At 36.4% G+C, this 17,837-nt stretch overlaps 2 non-coding genes across 2 annotated transcripts; one reads left to right on the forward strand and one right to left on the reverse strand.

The window, feature by feature from the left end:
- The first annotated feature begins 219 nt into the window (after positions 1-219).
- trnaw-cca (transfer RNA tryptophan (anticodon CCA)) lies at positions 220-291 on the forward strand. Its single transcript has one exon. It is a non-coding gene; the product is annotated as a tRNA-Trp (tRNA).
- Positions 292-3,207: 2,916 nt separating this feature from the next.
- On the reverse strand, positions 3,208-3,280 carry trnav-uac (transfer RNA valine (anticodon UAC)). The gene has a single exon. It is a non-coding gene; the product is annotated as a tRNA-Val (tRNA).
- Between the last annotated feature and the right edge of the window lie 14,557 nt (positions 3,281-17,837).

Genomic DNA, 17,837 nt, shown 5'->3' on the forward strand with positions numbered 1-17,837 from the left:
AAACTAGTTGTTTAATGTTTTCTTTACTTTTAAAGCTGAGAATTAAATACACTTGCGACAACTTCATAGCCCTGCTGGCTACGAACACGTATCGAGTCGGCTGTTTCCTATAACCCTGGTGATACCGAGTGTTTTCCAAGTATCAGCATCGGCATTACCATGCGTTTGGCATGCTTGCTGTGCACTCTAGCATTGCATAACAAGCATGTAGTATGCCGGAACTTCGTGGCGCAACGGTAGCGCGTCTGACTCCAGATCAGAAGGTTGCGTGTTCAAATCACGTCGAGGTCAAAGCCTTCTTTGTTTCTATTCCGCACTATTTCGTTTTTTAACGTGTTTGGATTTTAATGTTTCCGTGCATTTATTTAAACAATTTAGCCTACACAACATATCGATTGTATAGCGATCAAACAGAGATTTATTGTATTGTGATTCTTTTTTATGTTTCATTTGATACTGCACAATAAATTAAAGTGACTCCCAAATTAATGTTGGCCAGTCTTCAATGACATAGTTGGGTAATAAAGTCATATTAACACTTCCTTGCATGTTATATTGAAAACAGCTCTACAAATACTAGTTTTGAAGAAACTTAAAGTACAGCAAGTAATGATTGATGCCTTAAAGCTTAACAGACCTTTACAAATTAACAAAGAAAACATAAAAAGGGGCACATAGTCGGCAGGATGTGAACATGAGCGGGGAAACTCCAACATCTTTTAAGTCCATCACCTTAACTACTTGGCCAAAACTACTTTGTGTAAAGTACCAAGTTCTATAAACATATCACAGACCAAGAACAAATACACACAGTTTGTTTTTAATAAAACATTGACCAAACCACAATCCCTGGTTTAGGAGGCTAGTGCCTTATCCTTTAGGTGACTGCGGCACTTTCATATGGATAGTAGTCAGCGTGACAAAATACGACCAGAGGGAATAAAGCAGTGGTTTCCCTGTCATTCCATTGCCATATTACTTTGTGCATGTTCAGAATATGCGGGAATCCTGAAAACATCATTGTAATATGTGAACAAATCAATAACCAAATTTAATTAACGCATGGATTAAACGCTATTGAGTGTTACGGTTGTTAATTAACTTGCAAAGCAAACGTTTTAGAGCTCCATTTTTAAGAGAGTTCAAGAGCTGACATATGCAGGAGCTGGCAATATTGACGTATTCCCAAGGGCTTTATCTTTTGGTCTTTCTGGGAACAATTTAAAAAGAAAAGAAAGCAATGTCATTTGTAAAGAAACGAATTTGATAGAAAACCTAACATTTTCGAGGTCAGTTGTCGATTTAAATGTGTCCAGTAATGTGCACATTTCCCTGATTGCGAATATAATACGAAGTCTTGCCTTCAGTTAATATTTTAGAAAAACTGCTTTGCAAACAGAAGAAAAACAAGCTAGCAGAGGATGGTTTCGATCCATCGACCTCTGGGTTATGGGCCCAGCACGCTTCCGCTGCGCCACTCTGCTGCTGTTGCCGCATAACTGAATTACCAAGCAGCAGAAAAAAAACTGAACTCATCGTTTTAACAAGCCACACGGCAGTGGCCGGGCCAAACCATGGAAACGTCGTAAATCAGAGATGATCCGTTTTCTTTCCTCCCAAATACGTTATGCAAAGTATGCAACTTTTCTGCCCACTTTGATCACAGGCAGTTTTATTCCCCAGTTTCGGCGGCCAATTCCAATATTCTGTCTCTCGAAAGCATCTTAAATCGTGGAAAGAGCTCTTTGTTTAAAATTACACAGAAGACTTCTTTTGTTCGACCAGGCTTACAATTAGATATTTTCTTCTTTTCAAATAGATTTTTTGAAGTGCATATGGGGCGCTATAGAAAATATATATGATTAACTGATTGAATGTTGGCCTGCTTTTGCTCTGGCAGGGTTAACAGGTGCAGAAGTCTCATTGAAAGCTACAGAAAACGTTTGATTGCAGTGATTGCCTCTAAAGGTTGTGCAACAACATATTAGGTTAGCGGTCCCATCATTTTTGTCCATGCCATTTTCATTTGCTTTCTTATTTACAATATTATGTTGAATAAAAAATCAAAAGCAAAGTCTGATTTCTATTAAATATGGAATAAACAATGGTGGATGCCAATTACCTTTGTCAGTTTCAAGTTATTTCAGAGAAAATTGTGTTCTTTGTTTTATATATATATATATATATATATATATATATATATATATATATATATATATATATATATATATATATATATATATATATATATATATATATATATATATATATATATATATAATAGATGGACTTCAGTGAGTTACAGGAAAATAATTTCATCCAGGGTTTCTGTGACATCATAAATTACGAGACTGTTCTGCAACTTAACTGATAAGACAGAAATGTTGATAGTGGGTGCTCAGCAACAACTTGACTTGTCAAAAAAAAATTTGGGTTAACTAACTCCAAATTTGAAATCTGAAGTGAGAAATTTGGGTATTATTTTTGACTCTACCTTAAACTTTGAGTCACACATCAAAAAGATTATAAACGTTTTTTTCTACCATCTCAGAAATATTGCCAAAATTAGATATTTTCTGTCTATATCCGATGCAGAGAAAGTAGTCCATGCCTTTATTTCTTCGAGACTGGACAACTGTAATGCTCTGTTTGCTGGACTTAGATGCCAAGCCGTTTCTCGACTATGGCTTGTGCAAAATGCAGCTGCAAGGGTCCTCACCAATACAAAAAAGAGAGCTCATATAACTTCAGTTCTGGCTTCTTTGCACTGGCTCCCAGTAATATAGAATTGCTTTTAAAATCCTTTTGCTTACCTTTAAAGCACTGAATGGTTTGGTACCTGATTACTTGTCTGAGTTGTTGTCCCCCTATCAGCCTCAGCGTGTGCTGAGGTCAACTGATAGTGGCCTTCTCTCTGTTCCAAGGGTTAGGCTCAGAAGGAAAGGAGAGGTTGCTTTCTGTGTTCGGGCTCCGCAACTGTGGAGCCCAAACACTAATCAAAAATTTAGAAATTCACCCACAGTGGCCATTTTTAAATCAAGGCTTAAGACCTTGTGGCAGGATGACTTGCAGTGGTGAGGTGTGGTGACGTCATGGACCAGGAAGTAACTGAACCAAAACAGTGGATGGGCAGGTGAAACTGAATGCAGCGGCGTTCAGCTGAATTTATTAAATCAGTAAACCAAAAGATTTAAAAACAAACTGCAGTGGTTCCACTGGGGATCGAACCCAGGGCCTTCTGCGTGTAAAGCAGACGTGATAACCACTACACTATGGAACCTTGTCGGAACTGTGGTGGTGCTCCTACATTATTGTCTACATGCAGCATCTCAAATGATTGCAATCATTTATCAGACCCTTCGGCGTTGTCTTTTTAAGAATTAATGTATCAATCCAACATTACAAATACTATAGTCTACCTATTTAAATATCTTAAGAGTTATTTGAGACTGAAGCAAAATAAACACATAATAAGCAATAATGAATAAATAGATTGGGTGTTTTGGGGTGTTGAGCTGGGAGATACAATTGTATTTGCTTTTATTTAGTATGAAAACAGCTCCTTGGATAAAGGCAGCCGGTAAATAATAATAATAATAATAATAATAATAATAATAATAATAATAATAATAATAATAATAATAATAATAATAAATAATCATAATATTAATCATAGGTCATCAAGTTATCGATTGTAGTATGCAATGAGATTAATAATATGCAACTAAATTAAGGAATACTAACTTATTGTTGAATAGCTACAGTATAAAAAGATAATAAATTAATTACAAAGGATAATTTCTGAAAGACAATATTTAAACTGTTGATTATATAGAGTTGTTAACTACAAGTAGCCTACTAGGCTAGTACATGTCTAGCACCTGAACATGTCTCGTCTTAAAAAATGTTATCGTGGTAAGGTCATCAGGCAAGTTAGTACCACAGCGTCTTCATTAACACATCCCTTTTTTAAACTGCTTTAATAATACATAGATAGGTATATAACGTCTAAATTGCAATAGATTGTCTATTTGTCTAACCTGCCTTTTATACATTTAACATGTTTTTGGTCACATGACAACAGAAAGACATACAACAATAAAGTGTTATGATCGATAGTAAAAACATCTCACATGTTGTCCCTAAATGAAAATGTTTAATTGCTTTATTCACCATATGCTTTTACTAATAATTATTGTAAGACAATCCATATTAGAACTATTACTTGTAGGGAAAAAGACAAAATAATTCTACTTACAAAGACAGGGGGCCCAGCTGAGAGGAGATATTTTCCCTTGACCTATTTAGAGGTCTGGTTGAATGTGTTAAATTGTTTATATTTCAGGTTAATAGAATGATTGTATTGGGAAGTGAAACTGTTGATGGAATATGTTTTCGGTGCAAAATCTAAATGCAAAGATTACAGTTTTCTCAATTGCTAAAGTTAAATAAGCAGGCAGGTGACAGAAGCAGTAAAAATAAACTCACAGGTAGTTGTGGTGGTTAGGGTTCAGGCTCCCATCATCCTCCTGAAACATCTCATTGGGTTTTACATTTCACCACAACCCACTGGTCCATAGCAACACTCTTTCTATTATTATTATTATTATTATTATTATTATTATTATTATTATTATTATTATTATTATTATTATTATTATTATTTATTTATTTATTTATTTATTTATTTATTTATTTATTTATTTTAACACAAGGGTACGTTTTGATCAAAACCTAATGTTAATGAGACAATATGGATGGCAAGGCTGCAAATCTAAACACCATCATGCAGATAATTCTTTCTATTTTATTTATTTATTTATTTGGGTTGTATTATTTGTCATCCTTAAAAATCCTTTGGTATATTGATAATTTACCCCTAATCCTTGCACTGTGTCTAAGAATAGTTTTTTGCTGCTGTGCTTAAGACCAAGCATTCAACTCTCAAGTGGTTCTAAGAATTCCAACTACTTGCTAAATTCGGTGTAAATGGATCTCAATAAAGAGGGTGAATAAAGGAGACTCAGTGACAAGCTGTTCCAGCCCCGGTCCCAGACAAGACGTCTGCTAATGTGGTAGATCTTAAAGTTGCTATCCAAAAGGTTTTACACCTAGCAAACGATTTTCTGGGTCAACTTCCTCTAACAAATGCTATCTGCGTTTTTTAGACCCCCAGTTGTTCCACTCTGCTCATAAGGTGTAAATTCATATATATATATATATATATATATATATATATATATATATATATATATATATATATATATATATATATATATATAAAGCAACTCAGACTTTAGGTAAGAGACTCAAAATGCACATTTACATAATTAAAATAGCCTGTAACACAATGATCCAAATATCCTCAGGATGAGGGTGCTTAGAGTTGTATAAATCTGTGTTTGTCAATTTGGCAAACAATGAATCAAGTATATTTACAAACTAACTATTCCAAAGAATGTTACTGTTCTTTAAAAATCCAATCTAAATTATTATTATTTATTTCTATAAAGTACCTTGCTCAAGGGTACAGCAGCAGTGTCCCCTACCAGGATTGAACCCACGACCTTCCGGTCCAGAGCCCTAACCACTACTCCACACTGCTGCCCTGCTACCATGTAAAAGATAACCGCTCCGTCTTTCAAATGTTTTGCCCCATTTACCCCCAGTCCAGAGCTCTAACCACTACTCCACACTGCTGCCCTAGCATTGTGGTTTTTTTATTTTATTTTTTATTTTTATTTTTATTTTTTACCTTAACGTCTAAAAGTGTCAAAATATTTTCTTCAAAATGTAAGCTTATAAATCTGCGGGATAACTTTGGGGTTTAAAAGTGGTTGTCTTACCATATATCATCTGTTAAGATGCATAGCTTTCTTAACATGGAGGTAAACAATTCAAATAATGAATGCTTACAGAATGATTCTTTTTACTTCCAGGGAGGGAGGTGTGACCGTGTTCGGAACAGCCTGTCACTGAGTCTCCTTTATTCACCCTCTTTATTGAGATCCATTTACACCGAATTTAGCAAGTAGTTGGAATTCTTAGAACCACTTGAAAGTTGAATGCTTGGTCTTAAGCACAGCAGCAAAAAACTATTTTTAGACACAGTGCAAGGATTAGGGGTAAATTATCAATATACCAAAGGATTTTTAAGGATGACAAATAATACAACCCAATTAAATAAATAAATAAATAAATAAAATAGAAAGAATTATCTGCATGATGGTGTTTAGATTTGCAGCCTTGCCATCCATATTGTCTCATTAACATTAGGTTTTGATCAAAACGTACCCTTGTGTTAAAAAATAAAAATAATAATAATAATAATAATAATAATAATAATAATAATAATAATAATAATAATAATAATCAATTGAATAGAAAGAGTGTTGCTATGGACCAGTGGGTTGTGGTGAAATGTAAAACCCAATGAGATGTTTCAGGAGGATGATGGGAGCCTGAACCCTAACCACCACAGCTACCTGTGAGTTTATTTTTACTGCTTCTGTCACCTGCCTGCTTAATGAAATTTATAATTAAAGTTCGGGAGGAGGGTCAGACACCAATCTCCGCATCACCAAATTGAATCATTCCAATTTACACATTAGCTAATTTAAATTGTTAGCACTATAAATACCCTCTTCACTTATCTCTCAGTTGCGTTTTGATTTCATCGTACATGCACGCATCATGGGCTGCATTCTGGATTATTCCGTTTCGACGAATGATGATCTGTTTGCTGTTTCCCCGGAGCCGAGATCCACGCAACCAGTTCAACCAGCCCTTCCCGGGCCAACTCCACAACAACTTCGGTCGGCGGTATTACCACTCCAAACTTCTCTGCCCAGATGTCTGCTTCTCCTGTCTGCTGTAGCTCCCGCCTGGGCACTCGTTCCTCCGCAACTCCTGAAATCAGAGACTGGACGATCTCCCGGCTCCAGCTTTATCTTCGTAGCAACAACATCCCATTCAAATCTACAGCACGTAAGGAGAATTTGTTTACTTTATTTCATCCGTCCCGTCGCAGGCGCTATGACGTCAGCACTGATCGTTGCTTTACCCAGTGTTGCCAAGTCTCACGACAAAACAAGCCCAACCCATGTCAGTATGGGTGTTTTTTTACAAATTCCAACCCGCGACTCAAGAAACTAGCCCTATTTCCGCGTATTATAAGCGGACTTGAAACACCTCGCCCGCACCGACTGCATCTCCACGAAGCGCGTCTACTACCGGAAAAATCCGAAAGCAGGACCATCGCACCTGTCAATCAAAGGCTCATTTACCAGTTCCTGAGCATTCTGGCTCCAACTATAACCCTTCAGGTTACCTCCCCTCACTGCAGGCGACCAGCAGGCCCCTGCAGTGACCTCTTTGGCCACTATGGGCGTCCAGCAGGCCCCCATAGTGCTCCCTTCACCTCCAACTATAACCTTTCTGGTTCCCTTCCCTCAGTGCAGGCGTCCAGCAGGCCCCTGCAATAACCTCTTTGGCCACTATGGACGTCCAGCAGGCCCCCATAGTGCTCCCTTCACCTCCAACTATAACCTTTCTGGTTCCCTTCCCTCAGTGCAGGCGTCCAGCAGGCCCCTGCAATAACCTCTTTGGCCACTATGGGCGTCCAGCAGGCCCTCATAGTGATTCTTTCTCTGTGAAATGCTTTTCTTTCTGCTCATCGGCAGTTTTGAGCATTTGTATCCAGAGATTGTTTTGCCAGATTTGTAATAACTTCATTGAAGGAACCTGTGCTATTCCGCTTGTAACTTCCTTCATTTCCGCTCACCGTAACTCCATCACACCCAGCATCAACAGTCCCTCACGAAGATTGCTCCCTGCAATATGCAAATCGACCACGCCATATTCTTAATCAAAATTGCTGGGAAAAACGCATGACTGGCTAAAGCCAATATATCAAACACATTTAAAATCATGCCCATTGAGCCTGTCCTCAGGGGATTGTATTTTTTATATTTCCACTTTTCTGTCCAGTCCCCCTCCTACTAAACGCAATCTTCTGTCCCTCCTAGGCCATTTAAACTACATGGGAGCATGGGAGGATTTGCAAACAAGAGGATGCCATTCAGCCCATCTTGCTCGTTTGGTTGTTAGTAGCTTATTGATCTCAGAGTATCAAGAAGCTTCTTGAAGGATCCCAGGGTGTCGGCTTCAACATTACTAAGTTGGTTCCAGACCTTCACAATTCTCTGTGTAAAAAAAAAAAAAAAAAAAAAAAAAAGTGCCTCCTATTTTCGGTTCTGAATGCCCCTTTGTCTAATTTCCATTTGTGACCCCTGGTCCTGGTTCAAAAAGTCTCCTGGGTTGACTTTGTCAATAACTTTTAGGATTTTGAATGCTTGAATCAGATCACCGCGTAGTCTTTGTTCAAGTCTGAATAGCTTCTTTTCTTTTGGCCTGTCTGCATACGACATGTCTTTTAAATCCGGGACAATTCTGGTCGCTCTTCTTTGCACTCTTTCTGGAGCAGCAATATCCTTTTTTTTTTAATGAAGTGTCCAGAACTGAACACAGTATTCTAGGTGAGGTCTTACTAATGCATTGTACATTTTTAACATTACTTCACTTGATTTTAAATTCAAAACTTTTCACAATATATCCGAGCATCTTGTTGGCTTTTTTACAGCTTCCCAACATTGTCTAGATGAAGACATATCTGAGTCGACATAAACTCCTAGGTTTTTTTTTTTTCAAAGATTCCTTCAATTTCAGTATCTTCCATATGATATTTATAATGCACATTTTTTGCCTGTGTGCAGTACTTTACACTTCTCTATTAAATGTCATTTGCCATGTGCTTGCCCAGTTCTGAATGCTGTTTAGATCATTTTGAATGACCTTCGCTACTGCGACAGTGTTTGCCACTCCACCTATTTTTGTGTTGTGTGCAAATTTAACAAGTCTGCTTACTATGCCATAATCTAAATCATTATGTAGATTAGGAATAGCAGAGGACCTAATACTGATCCCTGTAGTACACCACTGGTTACCTTGCTCCATTTTGATGTCTCCTCTAATCAGTAATTACAGTTGGGAGCGGCTGCTCCCGCGTTCCCCACCCCCCATCACTGCAGGCCCCTGCAGTGACCTCGCTGGCCACTATGGGCGTCCAGCAGGCCCCCATAGTGCTCCCTTCATCTACAACTGTAACCTTTCTGGTTACCTCCCCTCTCTGCAGGCGTCCAGCAGGCCCCTGCAGTGACCTCGCTGGCCACTATGGGCGTCCAGCAGGCCCCCATAGTGCTCCCTTCTCTGTCAAACGGTTTTCTTCCAGCTGCGCGCTTCAACAGGGCCCAACAGCCCCCTTCTATTCCTTACCTCCGCGGTCTTCCAAATGTAACCTTTTAGGTTACCCTCCCCTCACTGCAGGCATACAGCAGGCCCCTGCAGTGACCTCCCTGGCCACCATGGGCGTCCAGCACGACCCCATAGTGGTCTCTTCTCTGTGAGGTGCTTTTCTTTCAGCTTATCAGCAGTTTATTGAAACACTTTCAAAACCGTTCCCATTTCTTTGAATATCAGTCAGGGCCACAATACTGCATACTCTGGAGGCCTTCTGTTTTCTACATGTTAACTACTCCCTAATCCATGTGCATGCATTTCCTCGAATCCCTACTGCGTTCAGTTTGAGAAATTAATCTTTTATGTGGGACTTTGTCAAAAGCTTTCTGGAAATTTAAATAAACCATGTCATATGCGTTGCAATATGGATAAATCCTCGAGGCAGAGCTTTTATCTCCTACCTTCTCTCTATTTGATCCTTTCTGTCGATTCCCTCAATGATGTCATACTCATGGTTTGGTTTTTTTTTTTTCGCAAGGAACTCCGCCTGTGGGAGCTCCTACTAAAAGAAAGGAATGGCAGTACTTTCTTTTACGACAACTGTCTCCTGCTGCACAAAGACATTCAGCTGTTCAAAGATGCAGCTCCCTCTCTTTGCTTTGGAGGATACTACAAGGGAAAATTGGTTTTCTGCTCCATGGCCCAACGAATTCAGCATTATTCCTATAACCGATCACTCCTTGTCATTGCGCAAAATGTGTCCATTTGCTGTAGCCGCACTCCTTTTGGGGGTCTTCCTGGGCTCAAAATCCATTCTTCTCCACTCACAATTCACCTACAGTCTAAATCTTTAACAAGATCGTTCATTCTCCCACCATATAATGAGAATATTCAGAAGGATTACCTGTTTATCTGTTACTCATCAGTTCATTTTCAGAGCTCAACACATTCTCGGCCACCTGAATATAATCGATTCTCTTTCTTGTTTCCAAACGCAGAGATTCAGAGCATTGGCTTCCGAAGACGACCTCCTGCAAACTCAGATTCCTCATTTTTCAGACCTGACATTCATGTGAGCCACCTGTTGCATTCCCTGATTTCTGCAGGCTCAAGAAACAACTCTTCTCAGCATCACTCCCCGCTCACTGCAAATGTACTGGTCATCCTGGAATTGCTTTAAAATTTCACTTTGCATTCAACATTCCTTTCCATCATTTTCAGTGCCCGTAGCGTCATCCTATTTTATGTCCCTTAAGAACAGAGCATAAGATTTGAATTTCCGGCATCAAGTTTTTCTACAAACTCAACTTAATTTCAGTGTCCCAGCTCTACACTCTGCAACTCACAAATTTCACTAATCCTGAAAGGGCTTCAACTATCAGAATCTCTTTCTCCTCCTGCTTGCCTACCTATTGCCATCAACGTACTCTCTTGGTACCTCTCATCTGCTCCAGCTACTCCTACCTGTTTTAGATAAAACCTTTAAAGCTCTTTCTCTTAGCCTTCTTGGGTTCCCATAGGTGCTGGGAGTCTACATCGCTCTCAAATTCAACCCCCAGATTCACCCCTTAATCTCTGACCTAGCAATCCCCTCATCTGATACCCTTTCCCGAACTACTGAAATGAAATTTATAATTAAGGTTCGGGAGGAGGGTCAGACACCAATCTCCGCATCACCAAATTGAATCATTCCAATTTACACATTAGCTAATTTAAATTGTTAGCACTATAAATACCCTCTTCACTTATCTCTCAGTTGCGTTTTGATTTCATCGTAACCCACCACCTCCCCATCTCCACCTTTCTTAATAACAGTTTTTATGTTTTATCAAATGGGGGTCTCAGCCTCGTCCAGTTGGCCAGGCAGCGAACCCTCAAACCAAGTTAGGTTTGATGCCAAATGAATGTGTATATACAGCATACTTTTCTGTTAAATCGCATACTCCGCATTCTCTACAATAAATATTTGTACTAAAACATTTTGTGATTGGTGTTTGTCCCGAACTACTGAATTTAACTTTAGCAATTGAGAAAACTGTAATCTTTGCATTTAGATTTTGCACCGAAAACATATTCCATCAACAGTTTCACTTCCCAATACAATCATTCTATTAACCTGAAATATAAACAATTTAACACATTCAACCAGACCTCTAAATAGGTCAAGGGAAAATATCTCCTCTCAGCTGGGCCCCCTGTCTTTGTAAGTAGAATTATTTTGTCTTTTTCCCTACAAGTAATAGTTCTAATATGGATTGTCTTACAATAATTATTAGTAAAAGCATATGGTGAATAAAGCAATTAAACATTTTCATTTAGGGACAACATGTGAGATGTTTTTACTATCGATCATAACACTTTATTGTTGTATGTCTTTCTGTTGTCATGTGACCAAAAACATGTTAAATGTATAAAAGGCAGGTTAGACAAATAGACAATCTATTGCCATTTAGACGTTATATACCTATCTATGTATTATTAAAGCAGTTTAAAAAAGGGATGTGTTAATGAAGACGCTGTGGTACTAACTTGCCTGATGACCTTACCACGATAACATTTTTTAAGACGAGACATGTTCAGGTGCTAGACATGTACTAGCCTAGTAGGCTACTTGTAGTTAACAACTCTATATAATCAACAGTTTAAATATTGTCTTTCAGAAATTATCCTTTGTAATTAATTTATTATCTTTTTATACTGTAGCTATTCAACAATAAGTTAGTATTCCTTAATTTAGTTGCATATTATTACTCTCATTGCATACTACAATCGATAACTTGATGACCTATGATTAATATTATGATTAATTATTATTATTATTATTATTATTATTATTATTATTATTATTATTATTATTATTATTATTATTTACCGGCTGCCTTTATCCAAGGAGCTGTTTTCATACTAAATAAAAGCAAATACAATTGTATCTCCCAGCTCAACACCTCAAAACACCCAATCTATTTATTCATTATTGCTTATTATGTGTTTATTTTGCTTCAGTCTCAAATAACTCTTAAGATATTTAAATAGGTAGACTACAGTATTTGTAATGTTGGATTGATACATTAAGGTTTAGGCTTTTATTTGAATATTAACAGAAAGAAACAATATGAATAATGTATAAAGACAGCAGATATCTGAACCTGCTTCTGAACAAGATAAATCTATACCTTATTTTTAACAGTAAAACATAAGCAAATAGTAGTTCTGTAGTCCTATACTGTACATGTTTGATATGCATCAAATAAAAATAACCACGTCCCCAACGTTACATAAGATTCTTTGGTACCGACTGGTGTCAAGAAACCTTTTCTTTCATAATAATACATCACAAAGTACCATTTGTAACACTTTGGGAAGTTTAAACAGACAGTAGACTACAATCTACTAAGATTATTCAAATATACACATAACTCTTCTCCTTGTTTCCCTCTATTTTTGTGGCTCTGGCATAGGACCAGTAAGTGGTATATAATCAGAATATGGTATGTGTACCGCAACTTGACCTGTGTAGCGTCAGAAAATGGGACGCTGTCCTTGCTTTGATTGACTACTGCATAGGTCACTAAGAACAAGCCAAATTATAGTTCATCTCCCAAATCCTAGATGTTTACAATGTAACCCTATTTGTTGCTCATCAGTTAAACTCACATACATTTGATGAATAGTGAAATATTATATAAAAATTACTTTAAGGGACCAACTCAGTACATCGTACCCCTTTCAGGTGGACATTTGCTTGTTTTCTGAGCTAAAATCATTTACACATACCCAGGTCAAGCGCAGTACATGGTGGACCATTTCTAAACACCAACCCCCCAAAATAACACCGACCCGGTGTTACAAACCTACCAACATAACAATTTTGGGAGAATATGAAGTTAAACAAATCTACGCATCAATCCATTATTAAAAAATTAAAGTATGTATAAATTAAAGTATGGATATTTTTAACACAACCTTTGGGGGCGACCTGTCATATTCTGACATTCACAATACCGGGGAGCATTTAATTATTTTGTATATAAATAAATTCAATTTAATGAGAGCTCAACAATAAAGAGTGTATACAATAATTTAAAGAAATAAGGCATTCTGGGCGTATAGATATCTGCGTTTATCATGTAAATAAGGATGTATTTATTTATGTAATTATTGACACCTAAGGTTCAAACCTGTATATCCACATGCATTAAAAAAATAAAACATAACACCTGGAACACATTGTAAAAGCATATTGTAATTATGTTCAGTAAAATAACACATTGAAAACGTATCTATAAAGGAGGAGTTTCTAATTTAAGGTACATGATGTCTGCACCTATCATCTCACAAATACCAGGGTTTGTTCATGATTCTTAAATACACAAAGTAAAAATAATGCACTTGTGTTTTTTGGGTGTATATAGAGCGTTCCAAATATTGTAAAACATGTACCTCAAGAAAATAAATCCACAATAAAGTATTGGAGACTGACCCCATTTCTTTGGAAAGATATAGGCAGGTTCACCAGACCACTCCCCTGAAGAAAGGGATGTCCCTCATTTCAGAAAAGATCTTTGGTTAGAGCTGGGGTCTCTCTCTCTCTAAAAAAACTGTTCCGTGCCTTTTTCAGGGAATCTAAATACATTACAAAAACCGTAGGCCTTATTCTTTAGTGGAATGCTATACTTTACATGTTAAACTCTGTTCTGTTTTATTCAGTTCTATTCAATTCAATAAGCTTTTATTGGTATGACAAGAATAAACAAGAATTGCAAAAGCAAATACATATACCTGTTTGTTTGTTTATAGTTAAATGTCGGCTTAGTTATTTCTATTTTCTTTACGCGGTATTACATGAAAAAAATATGCTCGCATTTTGTTAATGTTCATGCGTTATATTTTTAAAATGTCTTTCATTTTAGCATTTTTAATTTTATTTGCTTCAGGATAAAAATGTTCTCTCATTTTTAGCTTTTTTAAAAAAAGAAAAAACATGATTAAACAGTTTTTGTTTATAGAATTGTTTCCAGGTTTTAATCTTAACGAAAATAAACAATCTCCTTAATGATAATGTTTATTTCCTCCAAATAACCCCTTCAGTTGTATTTTTTTAATTTAACCCAAAACTCTAATATACCTGTTTGGAAGGCTCTGCATCTCTTAGGCTCTGAAACAGCCCCGCACACATACCGGTCATTTTGGCTCAATGACCTTTGCGCCTTCTGCCTTTCTGGCTAATTTAGACCAGATGTATTCTCCAGTAGCCTGTAAAATGGGCTGGAGACCCTTCTGGTCAAATGCTGTGTTAACTCATTAGAGTGAATCCTCCGTGTCTCCCTTCACTCCTTTGGGTCCCGACAGGATAGCCTTATCTGATAAAGCCATGCATTCTAAAAACCTCCTTTGATTTCCCCTCAACCATGTGTTGTTCTACCTTGCCTCCATGCTGGGCCTGTGAGCTAGGGCCCTGGGCCATCCCTATGATGGGAATACATGAGGACAAAATAAGACCAAGTTTTTGTGCAGTACTTCAAATAAACATTCCATTAAAATGTAAGGATGTAGTTAATGCATACCCTATAAGGAACCTTTCAAATATTTATTGGAAGTATACATGACTTCAAGGCAATGTTGCATTTTTTATTCAACCAAAATACAGAAATGCACATAGGTTAATATGCATTAAAACATACAAACACTTGCACACACCCTTTATTTAGGGTATATATATATATATATATATATATATATATATATATATATATATATATATATATATATATATATATATATAGTGTTGGTTTAAGAAAACAAAAATGTGAAAGGGCTATATAATCCAACTGGATGGTGAACAAAGTACTCAAATAATGGAAAGTGTCTGGGATTTAAACTAAAGAGGGGTTAATGAATACATTTGTAAATGATCATGGGGTGTAAATTAAGGTATAGTAAAAAATAAAAAGTTTGGTTTAAAATAATTATTATTATAGGACATATACAATACATTTGGGGCATTAGGACCCTGCAGTCACGGGTGAAAACATTTCTGTCTATTCTTTTGAAGGCCGCGGTATTTTCAAGTGAGATAACCACTGTTTTCCAAACAACAAAACTAGACTACACGACTCCAGGATTGATGATTTTGCAAAAGTAACTTCCTATCTAATTATTATCGGCTTTCAGCACATATATACCCCCCAGTCTGTTCATTACGTGTAAAATCGAATGGCACATATTCTCACTGGTTGTGTGTTTTGTGCGCATGTGCGGTGTAAAGGAACCGCACCCCATTTTAAGTCACAGAACGAGTTTTTGGAGTCATTTAGCGGCTGAATCTTGAAGCGGGCGGATGTTTGAGAGGGAGAGAATTCGGGCTGTACTTGTGCAGGGCAGGTGGTTTTTTTTTTTTTTGAAAAACGGAGAGAGAGAGAGAGAGAGAGAGAGAGAGAGAGAGAGAGAGAGAGAGAGAGAGAGAGAGAGAGAGAGAGAGAGAGAGAGAGAGAGAGAGAGAGAGAGAGAGAGAGAGAGAGAGAGAGAGAGAGTTTTTCAGAAATTGTACTCTGGTAGAATTCGTTTTGTTTTTGTTCTTTTTTATAAATATTTAATTTAATATCTGTTTTATTTTGTGATACGCTGTTTTAAACTTTCTTTTTCATTAAGTATGTGTGTGTGTGTATATATATATATATATATATATATATATATATATATATATATAATGAGATAACAGTGACAATATCTAAAAAATATAAATTATAAAAGGGGTTATTACATCAGGATATGCAATGTGATTACTGTGTGTAATGTTAGTTTAAATGCTTTCAGGGAATTCTGACTGTAAAGCGTTTTGTCCGGGGAGTTTCACCGTTTTTCCAAAAAAAAAAAAAAAAAAAAAAAAAGAGGGAGAGAGAGAGAGAGAGAGCACTTTTTCAGAAATTGTATTCTGGTAGAATTTGTTTTGTTTTGTTCTTTTTTATAAATATTTAATTTAATATCTGTTTTATTTTGTGATACGGTGTTTTAAACTTTCTTTTTCATTAAGTGTCAATATATATATATATATATATATATATATATATAGTAAAAGGATTGCACTCACTTGCGTTCATTGCCCCTTTAAGAATCTGACCCAGCACACAGAAATTGGATTTTCAGCGCTGACGCGCAATTTTTTTAATAACACACAATAAAACAAAATACAAAATAAACACCTAGCTCTTTCTGTGCACTACCTACACACGCAGGAACCTAACTACCACAGGACGACTAAGCCGTTTCCCTGTCCCAAAACTTAACCACACAGTTTTGCACTATACCTTTTTACCTCGTGACTGCCAGGAAGCAGAGCACTCCTTTCTGCCTCCTTCTCCTTAGCAGCCCCGAGCAGACTGCGTGCTCTCCTTTTAAACACCGCACCTGGGCCTAATTTCCAATAACGCCCAGGTGCGGATGATAATTAATAATAAAACAATTAAACAATTAAACTAAACAATAATACAATTAAGAAAATAAAATGAAACAATAAAGCAACACAAATCAAAACGGTGCGTCTCTCTCGCAGGGAGGTTTTAACCCCCTCCCTGCTGTCTCTCACAACCCGCTACGTTACAATATATATATATATATATATATATATATATATATATATATATATATATATATATATATATATATATATATATATATAATGAGATAACAGTGGCAATATCTAAAAATATATAAATTATAAAGGGGTTATTACATCAGGATATGCAATGTGATTACTGTGTGTAATGTTTGTTTAAATGCTTTTAAATGGTGAATACGGCGTTTTCTTTTTTTGGTTTTTCTTTTTGCTTTTAATAACTTCTTTTTAAACTTTCTCCTTTTTCATTAAGTGTCTTATGTAAAAAAAAGACTTTAATGTTGTCTGCACAAAGCATAAGTTAACATAAGCATTTATAAAAACTTGGGTAGCCCACTATCCCCTGATTACATAAATAACATATTAAATACAGATTTGTTGTCCATATCTTATAAAAGACGTGCCATAAGTTTATAGGGATATATATATATAATATATACCTATATTCAATAAGCATATATGTCTTGTAACCATAATAAAATCCACTGCCCCTCATTATATATTCATAAATTCATAAATCCACGCCCCCTCATTATATATTCATAAATTCATACCTATAAGGTCAAAAAAAGGTCAAAAGGGTCATAAATTAGACTTTTGACATAAGCTATAGTAATATTACTACTAAGCTTGTCTATTATTTTCTTTCTGATCTCCTCAGACAACTCTCTCCTTTGCTTTCTCTGGTCCATGTTCAGTGTGGTGCACACAATGATACCAAACAGCACAGTGACTACTTTTTTCCATTTAAATAGGCTGAATGACTGATTACAAGATTTGAGACATGTATGATACTAATTAAAGAAACTAATTAGTTTGAAATATCACTATAATCCAATTATTTATTATCTTTTCTAAGGGGTACCAACAAATGTGTCCAGGCCATTTTAGAATATCTTTGTAGATTAAGCAATAATTCATCTCTTTT

This window comes from Acipenser ruthenus, chromosome 32 (genome assembly GCF_902713425.1).
Source record: "Acipenser ruthenus chromosome 32, fAciRut3.2 maternal haplotype, whole genome shotgun sequence".
Classification (NCBI taxonomy): domain Eukaryota; kingdom Metazoa; phylum Chordata; class Actinopteri; order Acipenseriformes; family Acipenseridae; genus Acipenser; species Acipenser ruthenus.